We start from the raw sequence: 17,253 nt of genomic DNA on the forward strand, positions 1-17,253 counted from the left end.
GCAAGTTATGTTATGTTCGGGTTCGAATTTGGTCTGGATTGTCATAATGTACTGAAGCTACGTGAAAAATACTCGAGCGCATCACACGCTCGAAGATACAACAAAATAGCCATCAAAATTTATTTATTCCCGAAGGAAAGGGAAAACATCGATAAAACCCAGGAGAAGATAAAATGGGTAAGGAGGTCGACTATGCAAGGGGAAGGTATTACCACCCCTCACATCTGTTGTACTCAACAGGAACCATTTTGATTGTTCTTTGCTCTAATGGGTTTTACTATCTAAAGATTACTTGCGAAAGGGGAAATTGTTTAATAATTAGGGTGTTATATGAGGATTGGGGCCCTCATGCCTACGTTTTCTCATAGTGAAATAAGGAATCCAGAGCTCCGTAGTTTATAGAACTAAGACGGAAAAGAAAGGAAGAGTTGATATAAGCGGTGTTTAAACCATACAAGAGATATAAATGATGTTTGAATCAAAGAGAGTAAGGAAAGTGGTATAAAATTGATTGGAGTGAAAAAATTGTTGTTTAAACTGGATAGTGGTGTTTAAATCGAAGTAAAGGAATATATGCGGTGTTTAAAATGACATAGAAGGAATGAAAGTGGTGTTTAAACCAAAGGATAAAAGTGGTGCTTAAACCAGAGAAAGAAATGGAAGTGGTGTTTAAACCAAAGGATAATAGGATTGTGGTGTTTAAACCAAATGGTGAATAGAGATAGTGTTTAAACTGGGTAGGAGATAGAAATGGTGTTTAAACCAAAAAGAAATGAAAGTGGTGTTTAAACCAAAGGATGGAATAAGAGTGTGTTTAAACCAAATGAAATAAATGAAGATGGTGGTTGATCCGGATAGTGGTGTTTAAATCAAAGGAGAATGATAACGGTGTTTAAACCAACAAAACGATATTTAAACCGGAAAGAAATGAAAATGGTGCTTATATCGAGAAAGTGAGAAAGTGGTGTTTAAACTGAAGAGAAAGAGAAGAATGATGTTTAAACCAATGAAATAAGTATGTGTGGTGCTTAAATCGAAGGATCAGCGTTTGAACCGAAAAAATGGTGTTTAAACCGAAAGAGGAATATAAATGGTGTTTAAACCAAAGGTTAAATGAAAGTGAGAAAGTTGTGTTTAAACCAAAGGGTCGAAATGACACGGCGTTTAAATCAAAAGGGTCGGCGTTTAAACCGGAAAAGTGGTGTTTAAACCAAAAGGTCGGTGCTTAAATAAAAAAAGTGGTGTTTAAACCAAATGGTTGGTGTTTAAATCGGAAAAGTGGTATTTAAACCAAAGGGTCGGTGTTTAAACCGAAAAAGTGGTGTTTAAACCAAATAGTCAGTGTTTAAACCAGAAAAATGGTGTTTAAATCAAAGGGTCGGTGTTTAAACCAGAAAAGTGGTATTCAAACCAAAAGGTTGGTTTTTAAACCAGAAAAGTGGTGTGTAAACCAAAGGGTCGGTGTTTCAACCGGAAAAGTGGTGTTTAAACCAAATGGTCGGTGTTTAAACCAAAAGGGTCGATGTTTAAACCGGAAAGTGGTGTTTAAACTAAAGGGTTGGTGTTTAAACCGGAAAAGTGGTGTTTAAACCAAAGGGTCAGTATTTAAACCGGAAAAGTGATGTTTAAACAAGAAAAGTGGTGTTTAAACCAAAAAAAATGGTGTTTAAATCAAAGGGTCGGTTTTTAAACCAAAGGGTTGGTGTTTAAACTGGAAAAATGGTGTTTAAACCAAAGGGTCGGTGTTTAAACCGGAAAAGTGGTGTTTAAACCAAAGGGTAAAATGAAATGGTGTTTAAACCAAAGGATCAGTGTTTAAATCGGGAAAATGGTGTTTAAACCAATGGGTCGGTATTTAAACCAGAAGAGTGGTGTTTAAACCAAATGGTCAGTGTTTAAACTGGAAAAATGTTGTTTAAACCAAAGTGTCAGTGTTTAAACCAGAAAAGTGGTGTTTAAACCAAAGGGTCGGTGTTTAAACTGGAAATGTGGTGTTTAAACCAAATGGTCGTTGTTTAAACCGGAAAATTGGTGTTTAAACCAAATGGTCGATGTTTAAACCGAAAAGATGGTGTTTAATCCAAAGGGTCGGTGTTTAAATCGGAAAAGTAGTGTTTAAACCAAAAGAAAAAATTAAATGGTGTTTAAACCAAAGGAAGGAAAGAAGGATGGTGTTTAAACCAAAAGAAAGAAGTATGGCTTGTAGGTGAGCATTGTGGTTGTTGATTGTAGTGTTAAGGGTGAAAGGTTTTTATGTTGGTTTAGGGAAGAAGAACCATATTTGATTGGTTATTTATTAAATTTGTTTGGCAAGTTTAATCGTTGGTACTTAGAGGGAGAGAAACATCTAACCACTGGCTAAGTACGGCTAACAATTAGAATACTCGGGAGTTGAGAGGACAATGAGATCATAACCATTCTTTTCCACTCTCAGAGCACCAGATTAAAATTATTTTATTGTTAAGTGTTTTGCATAGAAGTTAAGTATCGGGCCACAAGTTAGGTACGTCAGACAACCCAAGTGCTGGAGAATGTTGTGCTTAAGTACGTACACCCCATATTTTTCTTCTTGTTTATTGTGAAAATGATTTGAAAAGTCACTTGACGTTGGATTAAGTGTTTTCAATTTGATTTATGAAAGATGTGAGAAGAATGAGATAGAGATGGAGATAAAAGTAAATGGAATGGATGAGATACTTGATGTTGGATCAAGCACTTGCGTTGCTTTTGATTATATTTGATTTTGAAAAACACTTGACGTTAAATCAAGTGTGTTTTATTCTTTTTAAAAGTATTGTTTTTATCATTTGATTTTATCTTATCAATTAACACGCAAAGTAAATAATAACGAAAATAAAATCCTAAGTTATTACATGCTCATGGGAATGGGGGGCATTTTATCCATAATGGGGGGAATGAATTACAAACCATACATGAAATGGAAAAGGTTCATACAAAGATACAATAATATTATGCCTAAAACAATCAAGTGGAAATTGTAGAATTAAGCACATTCCACTATTATCCATGCACAAAAGAATTATTAAAGTGAAAAAATAAACCATTCATGCAATAAAGAATGAAATTAATTAATTTCTAATGATCTTTTAATTGGAAATTAAAGTCCCAAATAGAAATCTATCCTAATCATTTTTATTTGTATTTATCATGAGTTAACATGACATGAAAGGGAATTAATGGAGAATTAATTCAATTAAATAGCCAAAGAGAAAATATGTTAATTAACCATAATACATGAATTTATTATGAATTTACATGAATTAAAACATGAATCTTCATGAATCAAAAACATAGAAAGAATTGACAAAGAAATAGTAAAAAATAAGAAATAGAGTAAAAATAATTAAATCTACAGGGTGTGCATCCTGTAACATGACTCTCTAGGCCTAACAAAAAAAGCCCAAACACAAAGAGTTGTTGTTGGGTTCAGCAAAGTATTGGGCTTAATGGCCTAAGACCAACATAAATTTGTAAGGGAATGGCGCAAGAATTCAACAACACTAACTTTGTCTTCTCTACACATCATATTCAAATTTCATGTCATAAAACAACCACCACCGGAGCTCCGGCACCACCGCGTCGGAGGCGGAGGAGTTGGCCAGAATCAAGAAATACCACCACTTTTTACTCCTCTCAACCTCCTTTATTCTAATCTCTCGCCACTTCTAACTAAAGGTTAACCAATTCTAAAAATTGGAGCAAAAGAGCTAAGAACCTTAAGCACAAAAACTAAAATTAAATGGAGATGGAGGAGAATCAAGTCATCTAACTTTGGGGTTTTGATTCTCCAACGCACAAGCTACATTGTAGTATCAAAACTTCAGCAAACAGGAAGGATAAAAAATCGCTGACCTGCAAGACGGATGATTGTCTTGAAACCTGCTGAAATTTGAAGGTGATTAAGATGAAGAAAACAGAGGTATGCTTCTTTGATCTTCTACTTCTACTCTTCAATGATTTAGCTCTGAAAATTCTGAATTTGATTGTTGTTCTTGATGTTGATTTTTGTGAGTATGAGATTAGTGTAGAATGTAGGAGGTTTAGCTCAATTGATAACAAACTTCAATGTGAAGCTTGCTCCAATGGTGATAGAGCTTTAGTGTAGGGAGAGGAATTGGAAAAGATGAATTGAGAGGATGAAAACTGAATTTTCAATGACTGATTTTTGTAGAGAAATGATTAGGTTCTCATTAGGTGATAGCTAGCCCTCATTTTGATAACAAGCTTCAACGTGAAGCTTGCTCCAATGGTGATAGAGCTTTAGTGTAGGGAGAGGAATTATAGAAGATGAATTGAGAGGATGAAAACTGAATTTTCATTGAGTGATTTTTGTAGAGAAATGATTAGGTTCTCATTAGGTGATAACTAACCCCCATTTTGATGAGAGTGATGAGTTTAGATATACGCAAGTTCCAATTGTTTCGGTCAGTTTTCTGGGCAACGGCAGTTTGATGTTTGGGCAGCATTTATGGTTAGGTGATTCAATGAACAAGTTGGTTAGTGATGCTAACATTGTTAGATTTTCTGTTAAATGTTAGTTGGGACTGTCATGACAGTTAAGTGTTGTTAGTGTAGCTCAAATGTGGAATTTTGATGACTTGAAGTGTTGGGAATGATTGGTTCAATGTATGTATGCTATTGTTAATTGTTGCATAATTGAGTGCAAGTTGCTATGTGTATTGATGCATGCATTAGAACTGGTTTGATAGAGAATTGGAACTGCACTGCTGTTGAAAATGTAATATTTTGCCATTTTGTCTCAGATGCAACCGGTTACATGACCGGTTACACACGCGAAAAGTGTATTTTAGGGCTATTTTTGGGTGATGTAACCGGTTACCTGATTTTGCGTAACCGATTACCAACACGCAGAAAGGGCATTTTTGGTGAGCTGAAGCAGGTATATCTGGTTACCCAAAACATGGTAACCGGTTACCAACTCGAAAAATGGTTTTTTTCTCTCCTTGTTTTAATGCATGAGCTCACGTTTGAAGAATAACGGCTTGGCTTTTTCTCATTGTGTGTGATTTTGCAGGATTAAACCGATTAAGACTTGGCGTTGGTCAATGGCATGAAGCACGACGTTCACAACTCAAAACTCACGCATGGGGCAACTCTGGCACTTGGATGCTTTGGAGAAACTTAAGAGATAGGATGAGGATATAATTTGTGCATTTGTTTTTTGGCTTTTCGTAGTTGAATGTTGAACGTGTTGTACTGAGATGACTTTTTGAAATGAATTATGTCTTATATTCTGAACTTACACTTGAGTAAATTTGAATAAATTTTGAATTTGATTTCTTCGAATTGAATGAACTGTTGTGTCATGAATCAAACAAATCAAAGACCGAGATAGCCCCTAGTAACCTCAATATTCAATGCCCTTGATGTAATCAATACAACTACCAGCAATACCAAAAATTAGAGTTCCACGTGACTTGATCCATAAGGGATGAACCAGACATTATTGTTGTGCTAACACCATCTTTGTATCATAATTGAAAAAATCTTTGAATCAATGATGTTTATTTAAAAACACAATTGCAAATAAATGTGTTATGATAGATGATTAGGACATGTGAATATGTAGATGCAATGAGCACTAAGCCACACAAAAATTAAAAAAGATAGGACAAATTTTGGGGTATGACATGTACAAAGTTCCTCAAGCATGAGACATGTACGAGCGAAACATGTAGTATCTCGAAAATAATAAGGGTAGGGTGAGGCGGCTCATTAACACTGCACATTTTAAATCTAAAATTTCAAAAATTTATGTTGGTGTTTGTGCATGCAAAAAAATAAAGTAGGGCGTAATATACATATTAGAAGATAAAGGTTTAAAATCTTGATTCATATATATATATATATATATATATATATATATATATATATATATATATATATATATATATATATATATATAAACAAAATGGATATGACACATGAATGAGAATTGTTTTGTCACCTAGTAAATATTAAAAAATATCATGTATTTAAAATTAATATTCCAAATATTGAGGTCCCTACCACAATACTAAGACAATTTCCACATAAAAATAATATTCCCTAAATCAAAAGTATCTTCTCTTCTCCCGTTTCTTCTTTCTTGTAATTTTTCCATACCTAGATCTAAATGTATGAAACATTCTCTATCATCTCTTAAATATGATGTAAATTGGAGTTTCAACTCTTCAAGTCTTGCTACCTCATATTACAGTATGTAATAAAAGCAAATACTATGCCTGATGTAGATAGACATAAGAATCTCAACCGAAATTTCCTAAAAAAACTAATACTCCGAACAACCAAGAATTTGGCTTCACTAAAAATAACAAAAAAAGAGTCTAGTGATTGTCAACACTACATTTTATGGTGTTCCATTCCTCAGCACATCACATCATATATGTTTCTTAGAGAAATTCGACTTCTAACTTAAGAAAAAGAAAACCATGCACTCACCGGTTTTCGTTGAAAAATATCTAATTCTAAATTCACCATTATTAATAAAATTCGTATATTTTTTTATTTTTAATTATATTTTACACTTTTTATAAATTAAATTCTGTTAAAAAATAAATTTAAAGTGGTTCTGCCAATTGAATTGACAGTTATTTCAATTTTGAATTATATTGTATTTTTTTTTATCGATTTTATCTATGATTTTTAACATGATTCATATTTTTTCAAAATCTCAATTTTGAAAATTTTACAAGTAATTCTTTAGAATGAATTTGTGAAGGTAAATTCAAAGAAAAATACAAAATAATTAAAAATAAAAAGAATAATATGTGTCGGTCAATTTTAATAAAAAATATTATTTGAAAATATGATAATTTAAAAATTAATATGAAAAGGATGGTAATATAAACAATAAAGAGAGGTGGATTGGAGAAAAATATCCTAGTGTTTACACCACAATATTGTTATGTTATTATTATGTCGCAATAGTCTATCCAACAATATCACACTATTTTTACTATATTTTAAAAAAATATAATCAAAAATTAAATTTTAGATTTTAGATTTTCAACTTACTTTAAATTTAATGATTTTTTTTTTGTTTTTCATAATTTTTGTTTTTAGTATTTTTTAAAATAAAATCTTAATTACACATTTTGTGAAATAAAACTAACTAACGTATTTGCGAAACAAAATTATATATATTTTATGTATTAAAATGACACTCATTTTATACTAAAACTATACATTGATTGACTGACTTATAACTTTTTTTTCAAAGGTCTATTCAGAAAATGTTGACTTTACATCTAATTGATGTATCTTTCATCCTTCGTATATTGCGGTCGACACGACAATTATGATGGTTTCATGTTTGGCAATTTCACCATTTGACCTTAGTTTCAACTTGAAAGACTCATTTCACATTAATTGGCTTTTTGACAAGCTCTTAGGTCTTGTTCTTCTCTATTGGCATGAGCTCTTCTTGCATGACTGTAACCAATTTGAATCTTTTATGGCTTTAATCCAAATCAATTGGTTCTTATTCATCCATCATCATCACTTCTTCTATCAAGTCACCATCTGCATCGACTTCTTAATATGGATATCTCTCATATCCAACTAGCCTTGTCGACACAGTTCTTTCTCTAGTCGATCATCTAACATTCTGCTGAGGTGGTTCTTCATTTTTATTGGTTGTCACTTCAGTTTGTTGGTCTTCTTCAAACACATTTGTGACTGTAACGGGATCATGTCAACCTGACCCATGATTCCAGTTCTACCATTTTCTTTCATCCACTAGAACATCCTGACTGATCAGAAGTTTATCATTGTTTAGTGAATACACCTTGTATACATCAGTCAAATGATACATTATGAGCACCATGGTTTAACTTCAATTATCTGGATTCTTCCTCAATTTCTCAGGTACATGCTTGAAGCACATTGATCCAAAAACTCCAAGATGACTAACATTTGGCTTTTGTCGTGTCCAAGCCTCATAAGGTATCTTCTCGACTATCTTCTTCGTTGGAAATCTGTTTAAAATATATATTATTGGCAAAGCTACTTCACCCTAAAATTTCTTTCGAATTTCTTTAGCTTTCAACATACTCCTAATTATGTTCAATATACTTCTATTTCTCTTCTCAGCAATACCATTATGATAAGGTGATAGGGTGCAATGACCTCATGCTCTATACCTTCATCAATGAAAAATCTTGCAAATTCTCTAGAGGTGTATTCACCACCACCATATGTTCTCAATTTCTTTAGTTTGCACCCACTTTGTTTCTCGACATGCAACTTAAACTTCTTTAACTGCGTGAATACCTCACTCTTCATTTCAATAAGGTAAATCCACATATATCTAGTGAATTTATATATGAAAGTTAGAAAATATCAGTTACCTCCATTTGACCTTACTTCAAAAGGTCCACACACATCAGAATGAACAAGCTACAACTTTTCTCTCGACTTCATAGACAAGTCATCTTTGCTTTCTTAGCCTGCTTTGCTTTGCAGTATTTCTCACACGCTTGACTTGGTTCCTTTACCTGAGGTAAGCCATACACCATCTTCTTTTGGTTGGGCATACCTAGACCTCTGAAGTTTAGGTGTTCATACCTATGATGCCATAGCCAATTCTTATTTTCGACAACAGTCGAAGAAAGACATTGATGATCCACCATGTTAATGTCAAGCTTGAAGGTTTTGTTATCTGCCAACGGTGCTTTCATGATCATCATTCATTCACCATTGTACACCTTCATTAGATTTTCTTCCAACTTCATGTTATACCCTTTGGCAATACGCCAGTTATGATAGCCCTCTTGCCATTTCTTCTCACCACAACTATGCTTCCTCTAACATTTGATTTGGCATGCTTGCTATCAACAAACTTGATCACTTTCTTGACTGATCCATCTAACTTGGTAAACCAGTTTTTATTATCAGTCATGTGGTTGTTGCATCCTGAATCCAAATACCACATATTGGTTTGTTCGTTATTCGACTGACTATTTTTCATGAGTAGCTTATCATCAGAGTCACTTTCTCCAGCATGTGTGTATTTCACTTCTTCATCATCTTTTGCTCTTGAGTCCTTCTTTCTTCGATAATCTCGAACATAATGACCAAATCCTTGACAGTTGTAACATTACACCTCCTTCATGTCAACTTTCTTCCCCAAATACTTGTTGCACATGACTTTCTTGGTTAAATTAGAGTGATTCTTTGAATTCTTGCTTGACTTCTCATCATTTACAAGATTCTTTCTTTAACTTGTTCAACGCTGTTTACTAATGAATTTGGTAAACAAAACAAGTTTCTATTAATACTTAAAGGATCAAAATCTAAAATATCCTGGAATATATTTGTGTGAATTGTGGTTTTTGAACATGTTGTTATCGAAATCGAAGAGCGATGTTTGAAAGATAATGATCTGAACTTGAGTGAAATCAAAATGTAAAAGCTTTGCAAGTAAAGTGACTGAAATCGAAATATAAAGATTTAAAGGTAAAATGACAGAAAGTAACTTGAATGAAGTTATAACTTGAATGTAAAATGTTTGAAATTCATAAATGTGGAACGCATATGTACATTTCCTCACATGTTTCTCAATATGCAAATACTTTGAGTTTGCGGGATTTTTATTACAATTACGGACCCCTATAACATAAGCAAACATCTACTTATATAGTAGTCTAAAAATAACTACCCACAACGGTCGACTAGACATATTGCGCCACATTTCGTCTTCATGCAACTGTTATCATCGATAGACTTCCACATGTCTCTAAATAACCACCTGGTCTTATCCACGTGTGACTTATTTGACTGATCAAATTAACCAACCCAAACATTGGAAATTTCACTAAGTTAAGATTTCATAACTTTCTCTTGTTCTTTGACTAGCGTTCGACTGGGAATTGTTAAGTCACCCTTCGACAAACCAAAATCACAAATTCAACCTGTAATTTCAATCGACCATGTTTGACTTCAAACCTCACCATGGTATGCCCTTATGTCTTGCTTACCATTAATATCTATGTCAAAAATTCAAGGTAACAAATCGCCCCCCAAAATGCCATATTTCGATTTAGATCAAAAAAGAGAAAACTGGCATTTTTAGTGTATCTTCGACACTGTTTCAACTTCACCGTTGACGTCATCGTCGTCATTACCACTTTACTTCACTTTATCATTTTCCATAAGATTTTCTCAGATTCTCAGTATCTCTCCTAGTTTCTAGGAGAACATGAATGTGCACGTCTTCACTAACTCTTCCACTCACATTAATGCTACCACTTCGTAACACACGAAATCGTTCCACTACCTCCATGCGTATGCCATGTGTTCGATTATGACCAGAAATTGAGATCATAAATACTCATCTCCTTCTTCTTTTCATCTTCTTCATTCGTGCACTTCTTTAACTCTCTTGCGCAGAAAAATCCTTCACTTTTTCTTTGCAAGAAGAAAACGATCAAGGTATGGATTTTGTACCTAAACCACCATTGTTAAAGGAAAAAATCACCAACTAGGCAAACCAAGTACTCATTCCTTTTTCTTTGTCTGGAAAACTCCTTGCATTCTTAGAGCCTTACCCGACTGCAAAGTTGCATTCTAGGAAAGTTAAAAACATCTTCCCATGTTACCCAGTTACAATGCCTTCAGCGTTCGAAGAATGCACTCTCGATATGTCTTTAATGGACAAACCTCCGTGTGTTTTTCGATATGCACCTCCAACTCATAGGAAAAAGTACCTTGCTTGACTCGACAAAGTTCAACCCAAAAGGTAGAAATAATAGCAAGAATCAGTTATCTATGACATGATCAAAATCTATAGAACTGGTCCTAGATACAATCTAGCCATGTTGTTAGCGTCGATCTTTTTCTGGGAAGGTTCGACCAACACCTTTCAATATCCTTGTGGCATGTTAACACCAACTTTATCTGACGTGGCATCCATCACAGGACTAAACCCTCTAGGAAAAAAAATTACGCTGACCTTTGAGACAACAAGTGAATTCACCATCGAACAGTTTAGTTTCAAGAATTTTATCATTGACAATTACGACAAGAAAATCGATGAAGTCTTCGACCAGGAGCACATTGGTTTTTTAACCCTTTGGCTTTCCTACTATGTTTTATGCTTTGGTTTCTTACAAGTAGCTAAAAAATTTGTACCTTTAACTATTAAGCTTCATGAGGGTCGAAAGATCTCATTAAGTAAACTCCACTTGGCAAACCCTTATGAATCACTTGGTGAAGCTTCCTACAAGCTGAAACACCTTCATGAGACCAACAATTTTTTCCATTTTTCTGGTCCCTTATGGCTTCTACAACTCTGGCTAAATGCAATATTTGAGCTCAAACTTCAAATAACTGAATCCTAAGCTTTGATAGAGCAGATTGGCTACAAATCCATTGAAGGCACGAGGCTTGCTTTAACCACTCCTTATGACACCCCCTCACGATTCACATTTACGAAATATATAGAATTGTTTGTTGAGTCGACCACTTTTGTCTCGACCATGGCTCCTTTGATGGACCGACATGTTTGCCCATCTTGGTTCAAAAATAGATTTCCTGGTGTGTCTCCCTCAACCGCTGACATATCGAATTCCATTTGGGAAGCCTTTTTTACTCTCACGCTCTTATCCACAATAATCGAAATTGAGACTCCTGGTTATGGCCTTTTCGGCTACCAATCCAACTTAGTAACCAGGAAATTCGGCTTCAGCCAGCTACTATCACGCTCCCTTTACACTTAGAACACTGGCATTTGTTGGTCCGAAATAAAATTCAGTATCGAAGACTACAAAGCTTGCACGACATTTTCTAGCAACCAAGTCCTTGAACTCCCTAATTTCCAATATCAATAATCATTCTACATGACGGTCAAATATCATAATTGGTGAACACAATACTTTGAAGGCCATTTTCCAGAAGAAATTTTCTGAAAAATATTATCAACTGCCTTCTCCACCGTTCCATATAATCCAGAACAAAAAGGTAGGTATTCACTATCAATTTCAAATTCTTGTACATCTTTCGTTTTCTCACATTTCAATTTGAGGTGAACCTGAAACACAAACTGACACCAATGTCGAGGGACCTTCTGACGTTGGAAAAGTTAAGAAAAATGAAGAACTCAAGAAAAGGGTAAGTTTTTTCTCTTCGAATTATTCTAATCATCGAAAGAATTTTGACATAGTTTAGCTTTCATAATCAAAAATGTGACCCCAATTCTCCAAGAACTACCAAACCCCAAAATAAGAAGAAGTCCAAGACCACTTCAACACAGGTATACCACTGATTTCGAATCACTTTATGGTCGTTGATAATTCATCTATCTAATTTAGCTTAAAATTTTCTAGACCACTCTAAAATCAAAGGAAACTTTGGCTGACAATGAAAGCTCGGAGGACACTAAGGAACCTCTTATCTTTTCGAGGTCTAGACCTAAACTTCTCTTAAGCCAAATGTGAGTCATATGAATAAAGGAACTCCCCAGAAACCTAAATCCAAAAAATAAACTGCTTCCTCGACTGTTAGTCTTTCCCACCAAGAAAAAGAAAAGGAAACGGAGAGAGAAGAACAACATGAAGGAGAAAGAGAATAAGAAGGACGAGATACAAATCAAGACCCCCCTCCCGATAACTAGATACCCGATGAACCTCATAACAAAATGTTTGAAGAACCATACAATACCGACCCTAAGGTAGTTCTCGACTCAACTTGTAACTTTTGTATTTCTTAGTTTGGACTTTGACTCACCATCTTTTCTTTTTTTAGGAATCAAAATAAACGAACAAGAATGAAGAAGAAAAAACATCAGGTATCCCTCGTTTGATTCCATATGAAATATCTTCTCACATGCATTGGTTGGAATTTCTTGATTCTGGCATTTCATCTATCCATCCAGCCACCAAGACCATCAGCAAAAAAATAAATGTATCTCCACAACCTCAATCTGAAGCAGAGGTTGACATCGATCAAATTTCCCCATAATGCAATGAGAAATTAAATGATATCGTGGCCTATGTCCAAGATAACATAATTTCATATGACCTAAATCCCAACAGTCCATAAAAAGCTGGCGAAGAACAGACCATGCCTGATGTCAAAATTGTCCCGACCATAGAGGAAAAACCAACTACTACCAATGACAAAGAGAAATCTCAAGCCACCGTTCATGATTCAGGGTCGAACACCTCTTTGAGCAAAGAAGAAATTTTGGCTCTTAAAAGGAAGAACCTAATTGAAGCTCTGAAACACCTCCAAAAACTGCACAAGCTTTCAACAAGCTCAAAGTCTGGCCACTCCTCTGATGCTTCATAGGCTAATATAGGCAATGACTATGTGAACCCCCTGATTCAAAAATTAAAAGCCAATATCTTTGAGGCTGATCTTATGAATACCATCGAAGGAGATGCTCAACTTGGCATTGATATTTGACGATTGTTGGATGAGCTCAACAAGAAATGAGTGTCTGACTCTATGATTCAATTTCTTTTTGAGTTTGAAGCTTACTTCGATCAAGTCTGCAAGGACATTGACCTCAAACGGACTAATAATGCTCGACTTCAATAAGTTAAAGATGCCATGACTGTGGCCTGGGACTTAAGCGGTGCGCCTGAGCAGGAATTTGACAAGCTCAAAACCAAGCTCCATGAGTACACCGACAAGGAAGCTTTACTCGATGGTCAGATTGCACAACATCGAGCAACGATTGTAGAGTTGAACAAAGAGATTGACAACCTGGAGAAGCAGAAAGTTGAGCTTGCGTGGGAAAAGGTTGTTTCTACCAGAGAGATGATTGATGAAGAAGCCACCAAAGGTGTCGAACATGTTGACGTTTCCCTCAATGTGGGGCTCGAAATTAATTCTCTAGAAAAAGTTATGATCGACTGAATTCTAGACTCGACTTTTCTAAGATCAAGCTTGAAGAATTTAAGTCAAAATTTCATATTTAAGTTGTATTTTTATTTTCCTTATTTTTTATAACTGTAATGATAATGGCATTTTGGCACTTTATCTGATACCATTTTGGCGCTTGTTTCCCAATGCATATTATTCCTTAGCAATTCGAATTTCTTCTGGCATATGTTGATACCTTTTCAGGTATTTACCATTTACTCTTAGAACTCGTTTGTCAGCTGCTGACTCTTTAATTTCATAACCATTATTTGAAAATGCTTGGATAATTCGAAATAGGTCTTCCCAATTGAAGATGATTTTCCTAGAGTTTTATCTCTTCGATCCATAGGCAATATGACCTTCCAAACGAGATTTTCAGTCAAGAACATTTTTAATTCAACCTTCTTATTATAGGCCTTGGTAACTCGTTGTTTTTGTCTTATCAATACATCTAGCACTGCTAGCCTTTCCTCGTCCAAATCAACCATTTCATCCAACATCATACTCCAATAATGGTCTGATGGAATCTCATTTTGCCTTTGAATTCAAACTGATTGCAAATAAATTTCGACAGGTAATACAACCTCATATCCGTAAGTCAGTTGAAATTGGGTAGTATTTATTGTTTCTTTAGGATATGTTCGACACACCCATAAGACTTGGTCTAAAGTTTTATGCCAAATCTTTGGTTTCTTCCCAACATGTTTCTTGATCGAACCAATAACGACCTTGTTGGTTTCTTCAACTTGACCATTAGCCTAGGCATAATAAGGCGTCAAAGTTAATAACTTAATCCCCATTTCAGAGACAAATTCCTGCATCTTTCGACCAATGAATACCGACCATTGATCGGTCGTGATGGTTTCAGGAATTCCAGACCTATACACAATATATTTTTGAATAAACTCTATTATCACATCTTGGTCACCCTTTACTAAAGCAACTACTTCTATCCACTTTGTAAAATAATCGGTGCCGACTAAAATGTATTTCTGACTTTTAGAAGATGCTGGTAGAATTTAACCAATCAAATCCAAATCCCATCCTCTAAATGGCCATGGCTTTACAACTGCGTGCAATTCACTTGGAGGGACGTGTTGAATGCCTGAGTGTACTTGACATTCCTGACAACCCTTGGCAAAATCAATAGAATCGTTTAACATTTTAGGCTAATAGACACCTTTGCGCCAAAGCAACCATTTCATCTTGTGCCATACGTGATGGGCACCACATGCCCCACTATGAACATTCGACACAACCAAGTATGCCTCATTTTCACCAAGGAATTTAAGTAACACTCCTTCAGGCGTTTTCTTGAATAATTGTTTCCCTATAATCACATAACTTAGGGATATGTAATTTACCTTTCGATCAGTTGTCTCAGTCGATTTTTTCAAGTATTCAACTACTGGTTTTCTCCAATCAGTATCAGTCATATTTTCAACAGTAAAGACTTCAAAGCTTTCTGGATTTGCTGATCCTAACTTAGTCATTTCAAGTCTGATAGGGACAATCTTGTTGAATTTACTCTTCCTCAAACTTCGATCAAATTTTCTAGCTTTTCTTTCGACACTTTATACCTTGAAGCAATATGCGCTAATTCGTTCGCCTCTTGATTCTCAAGCCGAGGAACATGTTGAGTGTCCATAAAGTCGAAACATTTGATTAGTCGGTTAACTATAACTAAGTACATGATTAATTTCTCCTTAATACATATATACTCCTTTGTTACTTGCTTCACCATTAATTTGGAATTTCCTCTTACTTGGACTCGTCTTGTCCCCATATCTAACAAGATTTCAAGACCATCTATCAAAGCTTCGTATTCGGCCTCATTATTTAAACAACTGCTGTAAATTCTATATTTAAACAACTGTTGTAAATCCTATACTTATGACTGGAACCATCAAAGTATAACTTCTATGGTTTTGGATATAAGTAATTTAAAGGTGTCTCGACTATCGAATTATCCACGATAAAGTCAGCGGCCACTTTCCCATTCATGGCCTTTAAAGGCACATGCATTAAGGAGTATTGTGTTAAGGTAAAAACCCATTTCCCAATTCGACTATGTAAGATTGGGTTAGACAACATATGCTTAATAATGTCGAAATGAGAAGACACATACACATCATCCGATTTTATATAATGCTTCAATTCCATACATGAAAAATATAAAGAAAGGCACATATTTTCTATAAAACTATACCTAGTTTCTGCATTGTTCAAGACTCTAGTGAGGTAATGTATGGCCCTTTCGACGCCATCATCAGCCTCTTGTGCTAACATACTTCCTATAGTAAAGTCTGAGGCAGAAATATACAACCTCATGCACCTATTTCTAACCGAATGGGACAAAATTAGAGGCCTCATCAAGTACTCCTTTATTTCATCGAAAACCCTTTGATGCTCTAGCTGCCAAATGAACTCTTCCTTCTTCATGCGGAGTAACAACGAGAATGCTTGAATCTTACCACTTAGGTTTGAAATGAACCTCCTTAGAAAATTAATTTTCCCCAAAAGAGATTGAAGCTCCTTCTTGGTCTAATGCGGATATTTTCCTTGATTATTTTAGTTTTTTTCTAGTTAATCTAAATTCATTCTTATGGACAACGAAACCAAGAAAGTCCCCCACCTTCACACAAAAAGCACACTTAAGAGGATTCATTTTCAGTTCGTATTTCCTCATCCTTTCGAATGAGTGTCGAAGCTGGTCAATGTGACCATTTCCCGATGCAGACTTAATGACTATATGATCAATATACACTTGCATAAATGTTTCGATATAATCATTAAAGATGGAATTCATCACCCTCTTGTTGCCCCAGCGTTCTTCAAGTCAAATGGCATCACTACCCAATCGTAGGTGCCTAAAGCTCCTGGGCATCGAAATCTGTGTTGGACACATCTTCATCTACAACGAAAATTTGGTTATAACCAAAATAACCATCAAGCATACTAAGATATTCGAAACCCGCTGCTGAGTCGACCAACATCTCGGTGACAGGCATTGAGTATTTTTCATTTGGGGTTGCAGCGTTCAGATCTCTGAAGTCTATGCACACCCTCAACGTCCCATTTTTCTTAATTATTGGAATGATATTCACAATCCATTTAACATACCTTGTCATTCTTATGAACTTTCTTTTAAGGGGTCTTTCAATCTCATTTATCTTGAACATGACCTCCAACGCAAACCGCTTAGGCATCTGCTTGACTGACTTTTCCCACGGCTTTATTGGCAGTTTTAACTCCACCAATTCTATGCTCAAACATGGAGTTTCGTTATAATCCCAAGAAAAGCAATCTTTAAACTCATAAAGTACATTAATTACCTCTACC

Source organism: Lathyrus oleraceus, chromosome 4 (assembly GCF_024323335.1).
Source record: "Lathyrus oleraceus cultivar Zhongwan6 chromosome 4, CAAS_Psat_ZW6_1.0, whole genome shotgun sequence".
In the NCBI taxonomy this organism is placed as follows: Eukaryota; Viridiplantae; Streptophyta; class Magnoliopsida; order Fabales; family Fabaceae; genus Lathyrus; species Lathyrus oleraceus.